This window comes from Neolamprologus multifasciatus, chromosome 2 (genome assembly GCF_963576455.1).
Source record: "Neolamprologus multifasciatus chromosome 2, fNeoMul1.2, whole genome shotgun sequence".
Taxonomy (NCBI): Eukaryota; Metazoa; Chordata; class Actinopteri; order Cichliformes; family Cichlidae; genus Neolamprologus; species Neolamprologus multifasciatus.
Genome location: NC_140440.1, coordinates 2,714,971 through 2,738,962, shown reverse-complemented (window position 1 = coordinate 2,738,962; position 23,992 = coordinate 2,714,971). Strand labels below are relative to the sequence as shown.

The 23,992-nt window shown below is 41.9% G+C and overlaps 1 long non-coding RNA gene across 2 annotated transcripts in view; it reads right to left on the bottom strand.

The window, feature by feature from the left end:
• LOC146523829 (uncharacterized) overlaps nt 1–17,150 on the bottom strand; it is a 290,156-nt gene extending 273,006 nt beyond the window's left edge. The window contains exons 1-3 of one of the 2 annotated variants that reach the window (XR_014877638.1): nt 16,916–17,150; nt 15,657–15,793; nt 8,609–10,777 (exon numbers count right to left, since the gene is read on the bottom strand). This is a non-coding gene — a long non-coding RNA (uncharacterized LOC146523829). Of the gene's footprint in view, nt 1–8,608; nt 10,778–15,199; nt 15,794–16,915 lie in introns of those variants that run through there. The other variant, XR_014877637.1, reaches the window with a different exon arrangement.
• Between the last annotated feature and the right edge of the window lie 6,842 nt (nt 17,151–23,992).

Genomic DNA, 23,992 nt, shown 5'->3' with positions numbered 1-23,992 from the left:
GTGTGACACCAGAGTCCTGACACAGCTGATCTTTAAGTCGTCCAGTGTTCTGAGCATCGGTGACATGAAGCGTGCGGGCAAGATAATCCGAGCCAGTTGGCGAGCAGCAGCATCACCTCCTTCTAAAGTGAATTCTGGCTTTAAGCAGCTGATCCGTCCCTCGCTAACATCGCTGCAGACAGTGTCTCTGAATCATCAGTCTTCCTTTTAACTGTCTCTCTGTGACATCAGTCGGTGCCCGTCCTTGTGTGTGTTGGAAACCTGGGCTCTCCAACCTTTGCAAACTCTAGTGGGACAGTTTTTTTTTTTGAAGACCAAAAGCATCACCTGTCTGTTTGGAGAGCAAGTGTGAGGTCAGAGGGACATGCAGCCAAACTGGAAACACCTCCATGTGTGAGGACATGTAGGTCTTATCAAGTCTGACGACAGCCTTGGATTAGCACTGCATGCTCACGCTCAGAGTTCTGCAGAGGAGCTCGTTTAATGTTCGGCTTTGTGACTACAGAGGTCGGTTTCTACTCTCTGTTTCTACTTTCACTAGAGCCTAAAAGCACAGGCAGCAGCAGGATGTAGTGGGTATTTATCAATCTGGCCACACAAAGTTTGTTCCGGCGGTTAAAGGAAGGAAACAGATGAGTTAAGTTCAAAGCATTTAGAGAGAGAAACACAAAAACACAACAAATCTTATCTTGAGGGCCTGTGACTGCACTACACCTTCAGTGTGTTCATAACCTCCAGTTTATCCACCGCGATCAACAGGGTTCTGCTTTCATGAGCTCACACATCATCTTGGGACCAAGGTTCTCGGCAGAGCAGGCGGAGGACGCCCCCCACATGCTTCAGCATTTCATGACTGCTGTCCAAGTCCTGCTTTATAGGAAACACAGCTGGATCTTTCATTGATGGCATTGACAGAATCAGGATAAAGACTTCCAACAGAGTGCAGAATGTATGCATGCAGCAGGATGTGAACAGCAGCTGCCAGCTGCCAGTCTTCCTCCTTCTCCAAAGAGAAGGAGGAAGACAACCGTCTTCTTCCAACCGTCAGAGGTTTGGAACCTCTGACGGGTTCTTTAACTTCTGTTCACAGCCTGCAGCATGAATGTGTATATAAACTAAACATATAACTCCCATAACCTGTCCAAAGGAGACAAAATGACTTTTATAAAACTCTTCAGTATTTATTTTGACAGAACAAAATGGGTATTTTCATGTATTAAAAGAGCAGAAAAGCTTCTCTTTCAGGGAGCTGACATGTGTATGACTTTGTTTCTGTTGCTATGTGACAGTTCTGATAAAGGAGAATTAAAGAAACGTTGATAAGCCTGCTGTTGATCTTCTTTGTGAGTCTGAACACAGAGACGGCATCAGTCGACTGATCGAAACGTAATGAAAGCGCTTCGTTACCGCCGCCGAGCTAAGCCGAGCTCGCTTTCCTTTTTGATACGTGAAGCTCATAAAGATGAAGTTTCAGTTTAGCGAACTGAAACTTGATGATAAAGCCCAGACGGGACTTTATTACTAGTCAGTGATGAATGGAAGTATTGCTCACCTCTGCTTTCTCACTCTGTGTTCTACCATTTAAACCAAAGTCATCCTTAAAGTGCAGATGAGACGTTCTCCGAGCTGCAGGTACACTCATGTAGAGGGATGCCAGAGGGCATGTGATAGTTCGGCCGGGCTCGGCACACGTGCATCTCCCACATCTCCCTGAAGGATTGCATCTCCCTGTGCATCCAGCTCTACAGGTGTAGCAGAGCTCAGAGGGTCAGGCGTGCTTATTGTTTTGGCCTAAGAGTCCCAGCTGTCCCCTCAGAGGACTCACTAATGATCATAGCCAAGTTGTGGGGTAATGGATTACTAATTACTCTTTACTTTTCTTAAGAGTATCATACTTAATTACTCGCTGAAGAACGTAATTAGTTACTTTCTTCAGGTCATCTTACTCTGTAAGATGAAATTGTCTCATAATTATGGTTGTAAATCTGAGGCTGCGGTCCCACCCACAAACCCTGTGCTGATGAGGACACGCCCCATCTTTTTTACTCGCTGCGTGTGAACAAAGATGACGGGGGTGTTGACTTTAACCCCCACCCACAGCTTAGTTAGATCATCTCAACAGGTCACATGACAGAGTTGGTGATGGTGTTATTACACTAGTTCAAGTAATCACATTACAGTTATAGTTATTACAAAGGTTCTTGAGTTCTCTGAATCGAACAACATGATCAACAGTGGGGTTAAACAGCTGTGTCTTTGAAGGCACCACAGCTGGATCAGGTGGATCATGGTCCTTTCTCCACCCTGCACCGCCTCGTCCCCTGACACCGAGGCCATGCCCCTTCTTCTCTAATGTTTTGCATTTCTTGTGTCAGTGCGTTTGTGTTGCAGGTGCCTGATGGGCAGGCCATGGTCAGGTGAATGATTAGGACCACCTGGGTCTGGTGGTGTGGTGTTTCCAGTCTGAAGGGGCATTATGTTCCTCCCCCTGAACTGCAGACGGCTTCTACTGCCCACACACACGCGCACACACACACACACACACACACACACACACACACACACCAGTCTACTGACTCACATACCTTACAGCATTAAAGTCTGTCGCTGTCACCTTCTCCTAAGTCTTCATCAGAAAAACAGAAAGAATGAATGAAAAACATTTTCACACACAGCACATGATGATGATAATAATGACTCAGCTTTGGTCCTCAGACATTTGGAGCTGAATGTTTTAGCAGAAGAGCCAGAAAGGGTTTTTTTCTGTTCTGTCATTGGTGAGCCTTTAGATTGCTGAGGACAGCAGTCATGCTGCCTTTGTACACACTGTAAGGGCAATGAAGTGAAGAAAGACTCAAAAGTAACGCAGACACAGTCACACAAGATCCTGCTGCACTTCAGAGGAATGTAAATTACTTTCATATCCTGTGGCCATGACCCCAGACTCTCACAGAGGAGGAAGACTCTGTGAGAACTGACAGAAGAAGACTTTATTCCTCCTTCTGTAACACACAAGTCTGTGCAGCCCTGCAAACTTTCATATCGTCTCACTGTTTCTGTAACATGAGAGTGATGATTCGTGTTATACCATTCATATTATGTTGAATAATAGTGTTGCAGTTAAATTAAAGATGTTAGAAATAAAGATTCATATGACTGAAAACTCTGAACTGCAGACAAACCAAGTCCAGCAGGTTCATTAGGAGCTCATTAAGGTGATCGGGTATCGTTCATGTGATCATTGGTTTGTTCTCTAAAATCTGATCATGACAGCGAACTCTAAAATCTCATGGAACAGTGACAAAGTAATGCCTAACAGATGAGCTGTTGCACCCACCTGTAACTCAGACTGCCCGCCCCCCCATTATTACACAGGCTTTATATGTGAAAGTGCCTTAAACCTGCATTATTTCTGATGTCCAGCAGGGGGCAACTGTCTGATTGTAAAACAATCTATGAGAAATCTCTGAGCTCAGCAAACAGCTTCCTGATTGGTCGCTGCTTTCTGTCCCATTAGAGTCACAGGAAGCAGGGGGTTCAGGGCGGGACTACACACTCGCCCCTCCATTGTCACAGTTGCTATGGGACGTCCATCATTATGAAGCGTGATGATAAATAATGGCCAAAGCTTTTAGTTCAGGAGTCTCAAACTCGCGGGCCGATTGCGGCCCATTTCACCCGTACATTGCCGTGAAGAAATATAATTCACTTTGTCCCTGAAGTGACTTTTTTTGTTAAAATAAGTTCTTTAAAAAGCAAAAAAATGATTTAATTTGAATGCAATATGAGCAGAGAGTACAAACATGCTGAGGGAGTGGCTGTGTTAGTTCAGCGAGAGAGTCACAGTCTCTACACTTATGTCTGCATTTTATTTTGTTAAATACAAACAAAATGATAGCAGAAGTGCTGCCACGTATCTGGACAGACAGAGAGGAACAATGTGTTTATTTGGTAGTTCAATGAAAGGCTTCATTTAGTTAAAATCTGCATTCATGTTTGCAGTTTTGTCTTGTTATACCATATTTGAAAAAAAAAAAAACATTTTCAGAAATATTTATGGGTGTTTTCTTGTTTGGGATGTTTGTTTTGTACTACTTGAACACAAAAGTGGCTAATCAGACAACAGTGCCTGCAGTGGCCCACAGCTCATTGAAGTTTGACACCCCTGATTTAGAGCTTCAGCACTGCTTCATGTACGGCTCCAGAGGTTCCAGGTTCGCTTTAATCGTTGGAATTTTCTTGAATGTAGCACAATCGTATTTTATTTCTAACTGTATGTTATTGCTTTGGATGGTCAGCATGCTTAGTCAGAACCCTTCAGCTGTTCCTGACTGTGGTGAAACATGAGGAAACTTCATCGATGCTGCAAGGCCGTAACAGAACCTTTCACTGTATTTACTTCAGGTTTTAGATTCAGACTTGTGGTCCGACTGCAGGATTCCTGCATGTATACTTCTGAAAATCTTACCTCCTCAAAGGTCAAAGGTCAGTTTTTGAGGTTGTTGGTTTTTTTACTGTTGCGTGTAATATGAGTGGAAATCAGCTATGAATGCTTAGATTCAGGGCTCTGTACAGCAGATGAAGCTGAGGACGTGGTTATCTGTGTGCATACTGGAATAATGCACAGAAGCTCAGGCCGTGGAGCGTGCTGCATCCACAACATCATCTCAGACGCAGAAGTTTGAAGAGCCTGCTGTGAAGACTGGAGAAAACTACACTTTATCTGCACCAACAGCTGCAGGGTAAGATCTGCCACACCAGACTGCACCGAGACTTGGCCTTCTGCAGACAGAGACGCCTGCGGTGACCCTCCAGTCATCACTAGAGGAAATGCAGACTTGCTTCAGCATCATTCACTTATAAAAATGATTTCACTGACACTGAAATTATTTTTACATTTTCTCTGTTATGCACAAATACAAAAAAGGAAAATAAATCAAGGCAGAAAATGATTCAGGCCTGTGAGTCTGATACAGCTGATGCTCCTCTGTGCAGGTCTGCGAGCGTGCAGCAGCATCAGGATGGTGTGCAGAACCAGCACATCTGTGTACTGTGTAGTTTATCTGTGGTGCTATTAAAGTACTGCATTCTGAGGTTTAATATAACGAAACATTAAGCATGTTTGTCTCAGCAGTTTTCCACATGACTGCCTGCAGAGAATCTGTGTTAGCCCTCATGTCTGCCCAACATTCAAACACAGCTGATGGAAGTGATCTCGAACTCTTTGCCAACAGCAGATCTTTGCCAATCAGAAGCAGACAGAACAACGAGAACAGCAGGCGCAGAGCTGGGGCTGAGACTGGCAGTCAGAGACAGCGAAGTTAATGAAGCAGCCGGTCAACACGCTGAGTCAATTCAATCAGGAGGAGAAAACCTTCCTGATGAGAGTTTAATGTCGTTACCGGCAGCTCGTTGTCTGTGGACCCAACAGAGTGCACAGGAAAGAGAGATGTGACGGAGCTGACCGTTCCCATTTCCATCCAACTACACGCTGACCTCTGCTTAGTGTTCCAAGGGTTCCCTCTGCTCACGTTCCACCTTAACACACTGACCAAAGCCCAAACATAGTCCACACAGAGCCCAAGCAGAGTCCAAACAGAGTCTACGCAGAGTCCACACAGACCCCAGCCCAAACAGAGTCCACACAGAGTCCGCACAGAGCCCAAACAGAGCCCAAACAGAGTCCACACAGAGCCCAGCCCAAACAGAGCCCACACAGAGTCCACGCAGAGTCCGCACAGAGCCCAAACAGAGTCCACACAGAGCCCAGCCCAAAAAGAGTCCGCACAGAGCCCAAAGAGAGTCCACTCAGAGTCCACACAGAGCCCAGCCCAAACAGAGTCCACACAGAGTCCACGCAGAGTCCGCACAGAGCCCAAAGAGAGTCCACTCAGAGTCCACCTAACCTCTTCAGACTCTGAGCATTCTCACATGAGCAGGTGTTAAGCAGGCAGAAAAAGAGGCACTTACAGCCCACCTGCTCCCAACCAGGTGATGTGTTACCATGGTGATCTAACAGGTCAGACCTAACAGACTGATGGGTCCATTCATTTCTGACTCTGAGCAGAGGGGCGTGCCTATGCCCCTCGGCTCCGAGTCAACCTGAAACAGAAAAAAAGACGATTCATCTGCTCCAAAACTAAAAAGCTCAAATGACAGTTCAGCCGTGCTTCAGCGCAAAAAGGGACGTTAGCACACTAGTAACATGACACACTGAGGCTGTTTTACCTTAATAATTACAGTCAGTATGTAGGAAAGAAAGGTGTGTGCCTGTCTGTGTGTTTTCATGCAGGTATGTTGCAGGTCCTGCAGACAGAGTGTGCAGAGAACTCCCCGTCACAGTAAGAGAATCTAAGAAGCTAACAGTAACTGTAACAGACTAGTTATTGTAACAGCAGTAACTTTTACTCTGTGACAGGGGTGTGTATGCTGATAAAGAGTGGCGTCCACTGAGACTGATGGAGGAAGGCAGGAGCAGAGACAGGTGAGCAGGCAAACTGGATAAACTGGAGCAAATTATCTTTGGATGTGATCATCGTCCACGTCTGGGCTGGATGTGAGCCTGTGTAAATCTCCACAGGCTTGTAAAGCATGAAATCAATTAGACGTGCAAAGACTTTAGTGAGACTATTCATGATGTTGGAACCAGACTCAGATGACCTGTGGGATTCATCAAGGCTGCATGATTGGATTGAGGCTGGAACGGAAATAAAAGCAGGATTCACAGGTGAGGGATGACACTCAGATGGTTCTTGTGACTCAGACAGATGTATGGTGGGGTCAACGACTACAGTATAGGTGATGCGGATGAACTGAGTGGCTGTGGACTTTCTCTGGTTGAATTGAGTCTGTTGTGAGAGAACCACGAGTGCGCCACATGGTGAGTTGTTTATATCTTGTTTTATTCTGAAGGTTTGCCTGCCCGATGTCTATCGCCTGTATCTAAGCTCTCACACTTGCATCTCAAGCTGACCTGCTCTGTGTGTTTTAGTACTTTAGAGCCTCGGAAGGTCGTCAGAGAATGAAGGTACGTTTAGATGTAAATGTCCTTCATCAGACTTAATAAAACATCTGCTGCGGTTCCCACACTGTGTGCTTAATGAGGAAACGCTCATTCCTCTCCTCTGGTCCATCAGATAGACTGACAGTGGGCCATTATTTCTTCATCCACACCGAGTCCTTTCATTTCTGGAACAACATATTGAATGGATTTTCACAGCAAAGGTCCATTTTCAGCCCCCGCTGTAATTGTTCTGGCTTTAGAAGACAGAAACAAAGAGAGCGGCTCCATCGTCGGCTGTCCGGAGTGCTTGACATTTACAGTCTAGTGGCAAACGAGGGGAAAAGGCACAAAATGCCTTTTGATGAGCTAACAAATAGAACAAAGAGGCCGAGTCCTCTGTGTGACGTGATGAAAACAGCTTCTGGGAACTCTGCATCCTTCACATCCATGTGTCACGGTGTTCTGCAGTCCAGACTTTATCACTGAAACCTCATCCTAAATATTTTCATTTTCATGGACACTTCTCTCTGTCTTTATGTCCTCGCTTCATCTTCATCACAGTCCAATCCAACCGCTGTCCTCACAAAGCAGCAAAACTGCACCTGCTGCGGCTCATTCATCAAACACCTGTCAGATACGAGCCCATGCTTTTTCATGCAGGGACATCTCATACATGACTTTGAAGTCATCCATTTATGCTGTTCCTTCGTGTCATCGGTAGCGTGTGTGTGTGACATGGCGCAAGGGGCGTCTCTGCTGCTGAAACCTCAGGTGGATCTAAGCTGCAGTTCATTGTTCAGCAATTAACCCACAGCACTTAATGCACCCTTCAGCTCAGGTCTCTCAGAAAGGTGCAGAGACTCTGATTGGTCAAATCCCAAACCACCCAATCAATCCAATCAAACCACCCGGAAGTCGCAGTGCAGCATGTGGGACGTCTGCGTGATACATAAACTCACCTAAAAAGCTTTATTTAAAAAGAAAGAAACAAGGACAGAAGTCAGGCTGACCCTGTTCGTTCAGTCAGATTTGAGTGCACGGCTGTTTAGTCTGAAAACAAAAGGACAGCCAGCATCCAAGGAGGTGTCTGAGAGAGAGGAGAGCCACCCAGCTCTGAGCTCTGAGGGCTTTTACAGAGCACAGCACTCTGGGAACACAGCCACGCCTCTCACCTGCCACATTAACGGGCCTAAAGGAAGGACTGGAGTGGAGTGGGTCGTCACAGAGGTAAGAAAGTTTGTGTGATTACTTTAGTTAATCCTTCAGACTCGGGGCAGCGCATGCATTGCTGATCGCTGCAGATCAGAACTGCTGCCTGAGCATCAGGATGACTTCCAGCTGTTTGTGACGGGTTAGCTCTCCACCCCACCCTGGTTTTAATGTCGACATCAGACGATCGTGGCAGTGTCTCAAATATGAGGATATGTTGGGTCATAGGAAATGCTGGGTCTGGAGGTGGAGCTGTGCTCAGCAAAGGACCAGACCAGGACCGCTGAGACAGTTTATATAATGATGATATTATTATTATTATTATTATTATTATTATTATTATTATTATTATTATTATTGGCTGTGTATAACACTGTGGTGCAGCCAGGCCTTCAGTAAAAGGAGAAAAGATTTCAGTCTGAGATTAGATGTGTTCATTTTGATTAAAAAACTAACAAGACTATAAAAACCAGGTCAGACTGGGTCAGCAGTTTTATTTAAAAACTCCAGATTTTGGATTTTAGGTTTTTCTGAGCTGAACTGGAACTAAGTTATAGATTGACTATAGATAGACTGTTTCTAATGTTTAGGTCATGCGTATCCGTCTATCTGTGAATCAAGCTTTGGTGGACACAGCTCAGGCTTTTCATGCTCTGTATTCATCGCCCAAGCTCTCAGGTTTATGTCTTTGGAGAGGTAAAGGTGAGGTTGAAGTCAGCAGAGTCAGAGAAAGACGAGAGGAACATCTGTACTTAGAAGGCAGGAGCTGAGAAGACTGTCTCTGTGTTTGACCCTCAGTCGGAAAGCCAAACCCAGCATGGAAAAGTTCAGCTTCTTGAACGGCTCCGATTCAAATTAGACTCTAGCTCAGGCCCGTAAACACGGGAACTCTTACAGCAGCTTGTGTTTCGTGACGTTTTGCCAGATTTGAGGTTTGGCCCGCTGTGATGAGTCATATTAAATCCCGCTTCCTTGTTCTGTTTACCGAGTCAACATCTAAGAAATCAGGAGGAAATCCTGGTTGAATGTTGAATGTAAACCCGAACTGCTTCAGTGTGTTCATGCCGGACTGAAGATTAGGAACAGAATGCTGGACGAGCACATCATGAGCTCAGAGAACAACTCTGATTATTGAATGAAACACAGTCAATTTATTTTCAGGATCATCATCAGCACCACTTGCTGTCGGGTCCTTTCTCCCAGCATCAGGACAAAGCCCTAACCCTTCCCCCCACAAAGACGACATCTGATGACCTCCCCATGCACATCGGTGTATATCAATAAAGTTTTGGTTTGGCGCCCATCAGAGCAGGTTCCTGTTTTTTTACAAGAGTAACTCCAGGAAGCTGCAGAGGCAGAAACCACCCTCACTAAATTCTAATCCACACCGAGTCATTCTTTTCTATAAGCTGCCTGAAACATGAAGCCTCCACCCAGAGTAGAGTATTCTGACCTCAGTAAACACTTCCCAGGTGCACTGAAAAAATTCCGTAGAATAACGGAAAATGTCCTGGTAATTTTCTGCCAGTACATTTTCTGTTTTTTTACAGAAGTTTGACAGAGTTTTCTGTAAATGATAAAACGGAAAATTCTGTAGATTTACAGTATACTCTCTGTACTATTAACGGACATTTCCTTCAGCTATAAAACGATAAAACGCTATAAAAATTCCGTTTATTCACAGTATAATTTCTGTATCATTAACTGATATTTTCCGTTAATAGAAAAATTGAAATTTCTGTTTATATTACTGTTTCCAAGCACTCCTTTTCACTGTAACTCATTAAATATAGTTCTTTATATCCTTAAACGTACATTTCTATGCAATCACAACCTAGTACACCATGTACTCAAAAATTTATAAATTAAAACTTAAATTAATTTGTGCTTTGTACACAACAACATTGGTACAATTAATGTTAAATATTCTTTTATTCTCCTTAACTCAAACACTATACTAAAATATAATGACAGCATCCATCTTGTCATAAAACGAATAAACAGCTGATACATGAACAAAATAACTCACAAGCAAAAAGAACCCAAATTTGAGCATTTTTATTTCCTTGAAATCAGGTTGCCCTCATGTAAATGTGTTTATTTACATTCATTCAAGTGGCTACCAAGTGTTTTCTTCAAACATGACACCTGACAATGTTCACATTTAATAATATCCAGAGTACCTTTTAGTTAGAATCACTGCCTTGTGGTAGTTTTGCCTCAGCCAAATGGTTAAGGTGTGGTTTACATCCATGTCTGTCCACTTATGATACAGTATACACAAACAAAAACCTCTGCTTGTGCGCACAGACCCTAAATCACAACAAATAAGACAATAGTAAGACAAATTACTACAAAGTCTTGTTACCACTCTTCATATACCAGTCCTGAATGCAGCCTGCATGTTAGTCCATCAAGGTCCATCTGAGCTTTAAAAAAAAATACACTCAGCTTTTCCTTGGATTTTCAGAGTTGCTCAGTTCATACAGGAACTGCAGCAGTCGGGGTTAACGTCTCGCTGTGTTGCTCCTCCATGTCAGCCATTGAGACTAGTCGCAATTTATTCTGAGGAAAAAAAGAGAAACAACAAGACATTTTTAAAAAGTTTGTATTTTTTTTATAATTTTTTTTTACCTAGAACATAAACAACATAAACAAAAAAAGGATTAGGGCTGTGCGATATGACGATATATATCAGATGACGATATAAAAATGTCTATCGTTTCATATTATACACTATTGTTTGTTTTGTGGTGTTGCAAAACAAACTGTTTACGGCAATATTTTTTTCATGATTTTGATGGTCACTGTAGTTGCTATATTATTTCTTAAAGTTCTCTCTTTCTCTTATACTTACAATAACCACACTATGGATGGACAAGTGACTGTTTTTACGCGTACTTTCAATTCAATTCAATTCAATTCAATTTTATTTATATAGCGCCAAATCACAACAAATGTCGCCTCAAGGCGCTTCATAGATACAGAGAAAAGCCCAACAATCATATGACCCCCTATGAGCAAGCACTTTGGCGACAGTGGGAAGGAAAAACTCCCTTTTAACAGGAAGAAACCTCCGGCAGAACCAGGCTCAGGGAGGGGCGGCCATCTGCTGCGACCGGTTGGGGTGAGAGAAGGAAGACAGGATAAAGACATGCTGTGGAAGAGAGACAGAGATTAATAACAGATACGATTCAATACAGAGAGGTCTGTTAATACATAGTGAGTGAGAAAGGTGACTGGAAAGGAAAAACTCAATGCATCATGGGAATCCCCCGGCAGCCTACATCTATTGCAGCATAACTAAGGGAGGATTCAGGGTCACCTGGTCCAGCCCTAACTATATGCTTTAGCAAAAAGGAAGGTTTTAAGCCTAATCTTAAAAGTAGAGATAGTGTCTGTCTCCTGAATCCAAACTTTCGTTACCAACAATGACGGTAAAACCATTGTGTGGCTCCACCGTCCGCTTGTTTATTTTCCACATAAACCTTTCACAATAAAGCTCAAGTTTCTGTTGAGACTTCAAAATAAACTGAAATGATATACATTATTCTCAAACATAAAATTTCAGAATATGCATCAAACAAATGACCTCAAATAAAAACATCAAGTAACTATAAATGGCGCTTACAGTCACCACGCAGATGAAGGCACAGAGAATACCAGCATTACGGTGGCCCCTAGAGACAAAGCACGTACAAACTCCAAAACACTTGCAAACTCCAAAACACTTGCAAACTCCAAAACACTTGCAAACTCCAAAACACATGCAAACTCCAAAACACTTGCAAACTCCAAAACACTTGCAAACTCCAAAACACTTGCAAACTCCAAAACACTTGCAAACTCCAAAACACTTGCAAACTCCAAAACACATGCAAACTCCAAAACACTTGCAAACTCCAAAACACATGCAAACTCCAAAACACATGCAAACTCCAAAACACTTGTAAACCCCAAAGCACATGCAAATTCCAAAACACAACGGAAGTGCTCCAGGACGCTAGGGGCAGTGTTGAGCTTTTGTTACCTAGTAACTACACAAGCCAGGATGTACCAATGACCGGATTTGGGGTCTGCAGCCTTAAAGTCCACATTTTAAGGCCGATTACGTCACAGCGACTCGACGAAGGCTGTCCCAATTCAAAGGCTGCTCGAAATGCGGCCCTCAAATGCGTCCTTAATTTCCCTGAATTTTAAGAATGGGTCGCTGTAGCCTTCATGGCCCAACATATCCCAGATTTCATAGCTCGCCTGTGGTGTGGATAATTTTGCCGAAAAAAACGGCTGAAGCGGAGCCGCCAAGAGTAAACTTTCAGAAGTAAGTACTGAATATTATGTCACTTATTTATGCGCAAATGTTTTTTATAATGAAGAACATTAAAACATTACTGTTGGCCACATGTCGGGAAAGTTATGTGACATTAGCGATGTTTGTACTAACTTGGTTTTAAAGCCTTTACTCCAAAATATACGCCGTTCAATAGTTGACTTTAATCTTACAGAGAATGTGATGATTTTATGGATAATTAAAGTCAGTCATATATCCACAAACACAACAGGCTGAAAGTCAGTGATGCTGCTCGGTTTGCAGTCCTGAATATCACGGCACAAGCAGGATTCACTGCACTGTTAATGTTAGCTATGTTATATTGCTGCCACTGTTCGGTGGTGTAGAGCCAAACGGACTTTAACGTGTGTTTGAACGAGCTGACGGTTCACTCGTTAAGCTGAAAGAAAGGTGCTTTAATCACAGGAGTCACACACGTGTCCACTGTACCATCTGGGAACTCTTCTTGTTTCGTAATAACACAGTCCTCCTTCTTTTGTGCTGTTTTGTAGCAGTGTATACACCTGAGGCTGTCACCTGTCTGTCTGTCCTGCACTCTCTCTCTTTTTCTTTCTCTCTGATTGTGTAATAAAAGTATGAACATGTATTTATAAGTTACATTTGTGTTTGAATCCTGCAGCTTATCACGCATTTGATTTCCATGTGTGACAACTGCAAGTGTCCAGAGTGAGGACAGACTGAGGGACTCACTGCTGCACATCATCTGTGAGGCTTTGCACCCCTGATGATCCACCAGGACTCAGCAGTGTGTGAGGAAGAGGAGGAGGAAGAGCCAGCAGCAGCTGACAGATGGAGAGAATAGACAGACTGTTCCCTGTTTGTGAAGGACTGCTAGGAAAGTTTAACATAACTAATTGTCTGTCCTGAATCAGTCTTATTAGGTAATGTTCAAATAATTTTATCATTCCAGTGTTTGCAGTGTGGGAGAAAGTACTCAGGGCCTTCAAGTTACACACTATGAAAGGAAGAAACAAGTTTAATATTCAGAAACCTAAAGTATGTATCAGCAGCTGAATGGACCTAAAAATAAATGTTTGTTTCAGTTCTATGAAGCTTTGAGTATTTTGGATTAGTAGCAGTGCTGTGTTTGTTGCATCATATTGCTGTAATTGTTTATATGCTTTATATATTCTGAGGTAAGTTGATCTATAGTGTTACATCATATTCTATAATGATGCTATGTGTTTGTGTACTTTCTGCCCAGTTTGACCCATTTAGCAGAAGTCAGCCTGTTTAAGGCTCTGATATCTATTCTGTATGACTTAAAGCAGTTATGACATGGTCTGATTTTCTCACCCAATAAAGGAATATTCAATATATCAGTCTACTCTTCATTTTATCAGAAACAGTTATCACAGCTCATATAATTTCTTTTTACACACGTATGTAAGCAATGAGCCAAATTTAGTAATGCCAACATACTGAAGGAACAACATTTCTCTCTTATATATGATACACCTATATATGCACTGTCAAAGATACTTGTCTTTGAGTGAAGATTTAAGGTGATAAGACCTATAAATAACTGCAACTTGAATCTGTACTGTGGCTCAGTATTTGACACAGAGTTCATGTTCACTGCTGTAATAGCTAATAATGATTAATATAATAACTATAATATTGGCCATATTATATTTACATTACCAAAGTGATATGACTTTAGTCTCATGAACAACATTAGCTAATTGTTATTTACTAACTAATCTTAAATGACTGTTCAGTACAGAAATGAAGCCCAAAAATCATGTTTTACTGTCCTGTGGTCTCAACCTCAGATACTTATCAAATCACACAAAGCTCTTGTAGAAACAAACAAACAAATGAACAAAATATGTTTTCCTTCATTTCTGTCAAACAAAGTTGTATGACACGTTTCCAGCGGTTAGTATCATGGTTGCTAGGCAACCTGGGAAGCGCGACAGAGACTAGACCGTCCCATACAGACAAACTTGCCGTTTATTTTGCAAATCGAGCTCAACACTGCCCCTAGCGTCCTGGAGCACTTCCGTTGTGTTTTGGAATTTGCATGTGCTTTGGGGTTTGCATGTGTTTTGGAGTTTGCAAGTGTTTTGGAGTTTGCATGTGTTTTGGAGTTTGCATGTGTTTTGGAGTTTGCATGTGTTTTGGAGTTTGCAAGTGTTTTGGCGTTTGCATGTGTTTTGGAGTTTGCAAGTGTTTTGGAGTTTGCATGTGTTTTGGAGTTTGCATGTGTTTTGGAGTTTGTACGTGCTTTGGAGTTTGCATGTGTTTTGGAGTTTGCAAGTGTTTTGGCGTTTGCATGTGTTTTGGAGTTTGCAAGTGTTTTGGAGTTTGCATGTGTTTTGGAGTTTGCAAGTGTTTTGGAGTTTGTACGTGCTTTGTCTCTAGGGGCCACCGTACAGCATGGCCAGCAACGATGAGGCAGAACCAGCTAGCTCCATCAGATGGACCAGTCAAAACAAATCGAGGACCTTATTGTTAAACGAGGGGCAACCTCTGTAGCATGGAAATGGTTTGGTTATGAAACGTCTGACACGGCCCAGAAAACTGTACTATGCAAATTATGCCACAAACTGGTCCCCACCACCACTCAAACACGACAAACCTCTTTAACCCCCTACACAAGAATCACATGAAAGACTTTCGAGAGAGTTTACGAATGAAAAGCAAAAAAGAGCTGTCAGGTGCTCAAAATAATCCTTAGACTCAAACGTTAGAACAGGCTTTTCCTCGCAGCACGCCGTGTAATAAATACTCGGAAAGAAAATGGCGGCCATTTAAACTCATGTCTAAATATGTATAGTTTCACGCATCGGTCAAAACACTCAACTCCAGGTACACGACGCCCAACTGAAAACACTTCACATAAGTCGAGTTGCCCGAGAATCACAGAATTTACAGAAAATGCACTATTTTGTGATATATATCGTTATCAGGAGAGATATGTCTTATATTGGGATATGAGATTTTGGTCATATCACACAGCCCTACAAAGGATTATAATTCACGTAGAGTTGCATACATATAACAGCATTCTGTTGCAACAAAAGCAGTTTATAATTAAAGTAACATACATACCTTGAAAAACTAAATCAACCACAACATTAAACTCACCTTGTTTCTGTAGAGAAGGTGATCAGGGTTTTTCTTCAGTTCCTGAGACCAGCTGCTCTGGATCATCACCAGCTTGTATCTTCATCTTTTTTTTTCCACTCGGGGAAGTCTTTCCTTTTCTTGGCCATTGCTCTGCACTGGAAAACCAAAGTGTGTGATCAAAGGTGAAATAAGGGATAGTGCTTCAAGTAGTGATAGCTGTTGATGCATTTCTCAAATAATCTATAAGGATCTGGATTTTTAAGAAAGATACAAATATCTCTGCTTATATTTGGCTAAAAGCTTGATATAGACACAACAGTTTATAATATGTCAGCATCCCCCACAAGGCATATAAATCCCCTGCACACCAGCACTGCGCTTACATTATAGTTCAATCAAGAAATAGTTATTATTGATTTATTATTGAATTTTTTTAGTAATAATTATTAGTATTTAATCACATTAGCACAGTGGGGTGACAAAAATATTCCACATACTAGAAATGCTGCTCAGCATTTCATAAATTACATTTTCAACAAATGTTGGAGTAAAAACAGTTACAGGGAAAATGTGTCTGTCTGTAAATATTAACTAAACATTTCTATGTGCTACAAAATAGACATAATTGTAAATGTGCTGAGGTGAAACTATACTTTCAATAATATTACCACTACAGTCTGTTAACCACCGAAATAATCTATGCTGGTCAGCTAGCTAAAAGTATTTACTTTAGCAGCCCAAATCAGAGGCTAAGATTAGCATTTGCTAGCGTCAGCCAGGAAGGTCTGAGGCTTAAACTAGGGTTAATGTAACTTTGCCTGAAACCCTTTAAAGTGTACAGTAGAGCCAATTGTAAAACACAGGTATTGATACAGTACTTATTAGAGTCCTAGAATAATTTCTAGAACCATGAAGTTCTCACTTTTCCTAGTTATCCACATCGCTGACTTTCGCTAATTAGCTAGTTAGCAGTCACAGCTGTGTAATACCCAGAGAGACACAGACAGCTAACTATAATATGAAAACTTCTTCAGCCACTGAAGGGCAAAACTGGTGGTATCACAGTAAAAATTATTTTAACATTAACTAAAATGGAAAGCTTAAGTCATGTTAAACCTAAATAACAATTATTTTAAAAAATGAGTCAGCAAAATATTCCTGACTTGTCTGGAGACAGCCGAAACCAGTTAACAAATAAATTAACAATTTTTTCTAAATAAAAACGTATTTTAAAAAACATTATTTTAATAAAAGGAAACATAAGTTTTAATACTTACCACAGAAATTTGAAGGCAGTTTCTCCAACTTCAGAGTCCAAAATCCAGATGAAGCCTGAAAGAAGCCTAATGGCTGCTCTTGCACTTACTTTTCCCTCCTTTTTGGGTTCTTTTTCCCACAATGCATTGCAGTAGTTGAGAAATACAGAAAAATACCTGTAAATTACTAATATGGAAAATTCCTTCACGTTTATACAGTAGATTGTACTGTATTTTTACAGATTTTTTTTTACAGTGTGGGTTTCAAGATTTAGTCAATCCAAAATTACATTATTTGGTAATTTATGGGGCCACGTTGTGTCCCTGTATGAGCTGCAGTGTCTTTGGTTTCTCAGTCACATCCAATGCTCAACCAATCAGTGAACACCATTTTCACCTCCCTCTCTGACTGTGTCTGATTTTCTCCTCATATACAAAGTCCTGGGTTTTTTTTGGTATCATATCACCACATTAGAGCACTTCACTCTCACACTGCAGGCTTACTTGTTGTTCCTAGAGTATTTAAACGTAGAATGGGAGGGAGAGCCTTCAGTTTTTAGGCTGCTCTTCTGTGGAACCAGCTTCCAGTTTGGATTCAGGAGACAGATTCTATCTCCACTTTTAAGATTAGGTGACCCTAAATTACGGTGGCCCTGAGAGGCCAAACGGACTGCAACTTCAGAAAACACTTGCAAAAAGAAAAATGCTGCAAAAAGAAAAATGCTGCAAAAAGAAAAATGCTGCAAAAAGAAAAAACACTTGCAAAAAGAAAAATGCTGCAAAAAGAAAAACACTTACAAAAAGATAAATGCTGCAAAAAGAAAAACACTTGCAAAAAGATAAATGCTGCAAAAAGAAAAACACTTGCAAAAAGATAAATGCTGCAAAAAGAAAAACGCTGCAAAAAGAAAAATGCTGCAAAAAGAAAAACACTTGCAAAAAGAAAAATGCTGCAAAAAGAAAAATGCTGCAAAAAGAAAAACACTTGCAAAAAGAAAAATGCTGCAAAAAGAAAAAACACTTGCAAAAACAAAAATGCTGCAAAAAGAAAAACACTTACAAAAAGATAAATGCTGCAAAAAGAAAAACACTTGCAAAAAGATAAATGCTGCAAAAAGAAAAACGCTGCAAAAAGAAAAATGCTGCAAAAAGAAAAACACTTGCAAAAAGAAAAATGCTGCAAAAAGAAAAATGCTGCAAAAAGAAAAACACTTGCAAAAAGAAAAATGCTGCAAAAAGAAAAACACTTGCAAAAAGAAAAATGCTGCAAAAAGAAAAACGCTGCAAAAAGAAAAATGCTGCAAAAAGAAAAACGCTGCAAAAGCACACACAACACAACGGAAATAGGAAAAAAGACAACGGAAATGTTTCTGGGGAGACAATAACCGGACGGACCAGTTGCACGAACCAAAACATGCTAACAAGTGCACTGGGACCAGTGTTGCCAACTTAGCGACTTTGTCGCTATATTTAGCGAGTTTTCAGACCCCCTATCCACTTTTTTTCTAAAAAAAGTCGCTAAAAAAAGATGTGAAAGACATTACAAAAAACAATAATTACTAATTTGTAGTTCTAAATAAATTCTAAATGCATTTAGGACGTTTTTTGCTCACTTTATGTCTCGTCCACGATGTTATTTCTCTCTCCAGCAGCATAGGTTACAATTATATTAGCATGACCAATTATGCAAATTAGGTGATGACGTCATTTAGCGACTTCTAGCGACTTTTAGGACAACCAATAGCGATTTTCCTTACTGAGGAGTTGGCAACACTGACTGGGACTGGGAGACACTTCAACAACAGTGGAAGCGGAGCGGCCAAAGAGTAAACTTTCAAAACTAAGTTCTGAATATTATGTCACTTATTTATGTGCAAATGTTTAATAATGAGGAACATTAAAACATTACTGTTGGCCACATGCCGGCAAAGTTATGTGACATTAGCGATGTTTGTACTTTCAGCGTTTACTTTGTTTTAAAGTCTTTACTTTATACGCCGTTCGATAGTCGACCTTAATCTTACAGAGAATGTGATGATTTTGTGGATAATTAAAGTCAGTCATATATCCACAAACACAACAGGCTGAAAGTCAGTGATGCTGCTCGGTTTGCAGTCCTGAATATCACGGCACAAGCAGGATTCACTGCACTGTTAATGTTAGCTAAGTTATATTGCTGCCTCTGTTCGTGGTGTCGAGCCAAACGGACTTTAACGTGTGTTTGAACGAGGTGACGGTTCACTCGTTAAGCTGAAAGAAAGATGCTTTAATCACAGGAGTCACACATGTGTCCACTGTACCAGCTGGGAACTCTTCTTGTTTAGCACTCGTAATAACACAAACACTAAATCCTCCTGTTTGTAGCAGTGTATACACCTGAGACTGTCACCTGTCTGTCTGTCCTGCACTCTCTCTCTGTTTCTTTCTCTCTGATTGTGGAATAAAAGTATGAACATGTGTTTATAAGTTACACTTGTGTTTGAATCCTGCAGCTTATCACACATTTGATTTCCATGTGTGACGACTGCAAGTGTCCAGAGTGAGGACAGACTGAGGGACCCACTGCTGCACATCATCTGTGAGGCTTTGCACCCCTGATGATCCACCAGGACAAACTCAGCAGTGTGTGAGGAAGAGGAGGAGGAAGAGCCAGCAGCAGCTGACAGATGGAGAGAATAGACAGACTGTTCCCTGTTTGTGAAGGACTGCTAGGAAAGTTTAAATAACTAATTGTCTGTCCTGAATCAGTCTTATTAGGTAATGTTCAAATAATTTGATCATCCCAGTGTTTTCAGTGTGGGAGAAAGTACTCAGGGCCTTCAAGTTACACACTATGAAAGGCAGCAACAAGTTTAATGTTCAGAAACCTAAAGTATGTATCAGCAGCAGAATGGAGCTAAAAATAAATTTTTGTTTCAGTTCTATGAAGCTTTGAGTATTTTGGAGGCTAGACCATCCCATTTCACAAGCCTCACACTTCCGGCCTTAGCGTTCTTTGAGTACGCGGCCCTTGAGGACCATTGAGGCTGCGTACTTTAAGGCTGCAGACCCTGAATTGGGATACAGGAATTCAGGGACTGTTTCCCAATTATACGATTTTGTAAGATTATAAGATTTATAAGATTTTGAGTTTTTGCTGTGTTTAAATTTTAGCCTGTCATTACATTCATGTATTTCCTCCTGCAGCTGTTGCTGGGAGCAGTTAACTTCAGCCAGATCTATACTGATCAATTCTATCCTTGGACTACTCTACCTGAGCTTTGCATGAGTCACAGTTCAAAATAACCCTTCTTTATTTTATTCTGACCCCACACTGCTTCAGTGATGCTGAGCTCCGGGCTCTTGGGAGGCCCATCCATGACTGATACTGTTCATGGTACTTTTCATAATTCATGATTTTATCAAAGATCTCCAACACCACTGACTGACCTGCAGCTGAAACCATGACAGAGCCTCCACCGTGCTTCACAGATGGCTGCAGATTCTCAGTGTCAGACCTCCTCCTGACCTCCTCATACATACTGACCATGATGTGGATCCATCTCTCCATCAGACCTGTTCCTCTGATCTTCAGTCCAGCTCTTGTGTCATTTTCCCGTTTCCCTTCATCAACAATGTCCTCCTGACAGCCATCCTTCACTGAGACATTTCTGATGAGGAACAGTAGACGATTGGCTGAAGTAGGGCTGGGCGATATGACCCAAAATTCATATCTCGATATTTTTTACCTGGACGGCGATATAAGATACAGTGGGGCAAAAAAGTATTTAGTCAGCCACCGATTGTGCAAGTTCCCCCACTTAAAATGATGACAGAGGTCAGTAATTTGCACCAGAGGTACACTTCAACTGTGAGAGACAGAATGTGAAAAAAAAATCCATGAATTCACATGGTAGGATTTGTAAAGAATTTATTCGTAAATCAGGGTGGAAAATAAGTATTTGGTCACCTCAAACAAGGAAAATCCCTGGCTCTCACAGACCTATAACGTCTTTTGTAAGAAGCTTTTCTGTCCCCCACTCGTTACCTGTATGAATGGCACCTGTTTGACCTCATCATCTGTATAAAAGACACCTGTCCACAGCCTCAACCAGTCAGACTCCAAACTCCGCCATGGCCAAGACCAAAGAGCTTTCGAAGGACACCAGGAAAAGAATTGTAGACCTGCACCAGACTGGGAAGAGTGAATCTACAATAGGCAAGCAGCTTGGTGTGAAAAAATCAACTGTGGGAGCAATCATCAGAAAATGGAAGACATACAAGACCACTGATAATCTCCCTCGATCTGGGGCTCCACGCAAGATCTCATCCCGTGGGGTCAAAATGATCATGAGAACGGTGAGCAAAGATCCCAGAACCACACGGGGGGACCTGGTGAATGACCTGCAGAGAGCTGGGACCAAAGTAACAAAGGTCACCATCAGTAACACACTACAACGGCAGGGAATCAAATCCCGCAGTGCCAGACGTGTTCCGCTGCTGAAGCCAGTGCATGTCCAGGCCCGTCTGAAGTTTGCCAGAGAGCACATGGATGATACAGCAGAGGATTGGGAGAATGTCATGTGGTCAGATGAAACCAAAGTAGAACTTTTTGGTATAAACTCAACTCGTCGTGTTTGGAGGAAGAAGAATACTGAGTTGCATCCCAAGAACACCATACCTACTGTGAAGCATGAGGGTGGAAACATCATGCTATGGGGCTGTTTTTCTGCCAAGGGGACAGGACGACTGATCCGTGTTAAGGACAGAATGAATGGGGCCAATTATCGTGAGATTTTGAGCCAAAACCTCCTTCCATCAGTGAGAACTTTGAAGATGAAACGAGGCTGGGTCTTCCAACATGACAATGATCCAAAACACAGGGCAACAAAGGAGTGGCTCCGTAAGAAGCATTTGAAAGTCCTGGAGTGGCCTAGCCAGTCTCCAGACCTCAACCCCATAGAAAATCTGTGGCGGGAGTTGAAAGTCCGTGTTGCTCGGCGACAGCCCCAAAACATCACTGCTCTTGAGAAGATCTGCATGGATGAATGGGCCAAAATACCAGCTACTGTGTGTGCAAACCTCGTAAAGACCTATAGTAAACGTTTGACCTCTGTTATTGCCAACAAATGTTATGTTACAAAGTATTGAGTTGTATTTTTGGTATTGACCAAATACTTATTTTCCACCCTGATTTACCAATAAATTCTTTACAAATCCTACCATGTGAATTCATGGATTTTATTTTCACATTCTGTCTCTCACAGTTGAAGTGTACCTCTGGTGCAAATTACTGACCTCTGTCATCATTTTAAGTGGGGGAACTTGCACAATCGGTGGCTGACTAAATACTTTTTTGCCCCACTGTATCTTATATCGCCGTCCAGGTAAAAAATATCGAGATATGAATTTTGGGTCATATCGCCCAGCCCTACTTCAGCCAATCGTCTACTGTTCCTCATCAGAAATGTCTCAGTGAAGGATGGCTGTCAGGAGGACATTGTTGATGAAGGGAAACGGGAAAATGACACAAGAGCTGGACTGAAGATCAGAGGAACAGGTCTGATGGAGAGATGGATCCACATCATGGTCAGTATGTATGAGGAGGTCAGGAGGAGGTCTGACACTGAGAATCTGCAGCCATCTGTGAAGCACGGTGGAGGCTCTGTCATGGTTTCAGCTGCAGGTCAGTCAGTGATGTTGGAGATCTTTGATAAAATCATGAATTATGAAAAGTACCATGAACAGTATCAGTCATGGATGGGCCTCCCCAGAGCCCGGAGCTCAGCATCATTGAAGCAGTGTGGGGTCAGAATAAAATAAAGAAGGGTTATTTTGAACTGTGACTCATGCAAAGCTCAGGTAGAGTAGTCCAAGGATAAAATTGATCAGTATAGATCTGGCTGAAGTTAACTGCTCCCAGCAACAGCTGCAGGAGGAAATACATGAATGTAATGACAGGCTAAAATTTAAACACAGCAAAAACTCAAAATCTTATAAATCTTATAATCTTACAAAATCGTATAATTGGGAAACAGTCCCTGAATTCCTGTATCCCAATTCAGGGTCTGCAGCCTTAAAGTACGCAGCCTCAACGGTCCTCAAGGGCCGCGTACTCAAAGAACGCTAAGGCCGGAAGTGTGAGGCTTGTGAAATGGGACGGTCTAGCCTCCAAAATACTCAAAGCTTCATAGAACTGAAACAAACATTTATTTTTAGCTCCATTCTGCTGCTGATACATACTTTAGGTTTCTGAACATTAAACTTGTTGCTGCCTTTCATAGTGTGTAACTTGAAGGCCCTGAGTACTTTCTCCCACACTGAAAACACTGGGATGATCAAATTATTTGAACATTACCTAATAAGACTGATTCAGGACAGACAATTAGTTATGTTAAACTTTCCTAGCAGTCCTTCACAAACAGGGAACAGTCTGTCTATTCTCTCCATCTGTCAGCTGCTGCTGGCTCTTCCTCCTCCTCTTCCTCACACACTGCTGAGTTTGTCCTGGTGGATCATCAGGGGTGCAAAGCCTCACAGATGATGTGCAGCAGTGGGTCCCTCAGTCTGTCCTCACTCTGGACACTTGCAGTCGTCACACATGGAAATCAAATGTGTGATAAGCTGCAGGATTCAAACACAAGTGTAACTTATAAATACATGTTCATACTTTTATTACACAATCAGAGAGAAAGAAACAGAGAGAGAGTGCAGGACAGACACACAGGTGACAGTCTCAGGTGTATACACTGCTACAAACAGGAGAATTTAGTGTTTGTGTTATTACGAGTGCTAAACAAGAAGAGTTCCCAGCTGGTACAGTGGACACATGTGTGACTCCTGTGATTAAAGCATCTTTCTTTCAGCTTAACGAGTGAACCGTCACCTCGTTCAAACACACGTTAAAGTCCGTTTGGCTCGACACCACGAACAGAGGCAGCAATATAACTTAGCTAACATTAACAGTGCAGTGAATCCTGCTTGTGCCGTGATATTCAGGACTGCAAACCGAGCAGCATCACTGACTTTCAGCCTGTTGTGTTTGTGGATATATGACTGACTTTAATTATCCACAAAATCATCACATTCTCTGTAAGATTAAGGTCGACTATCGAACGG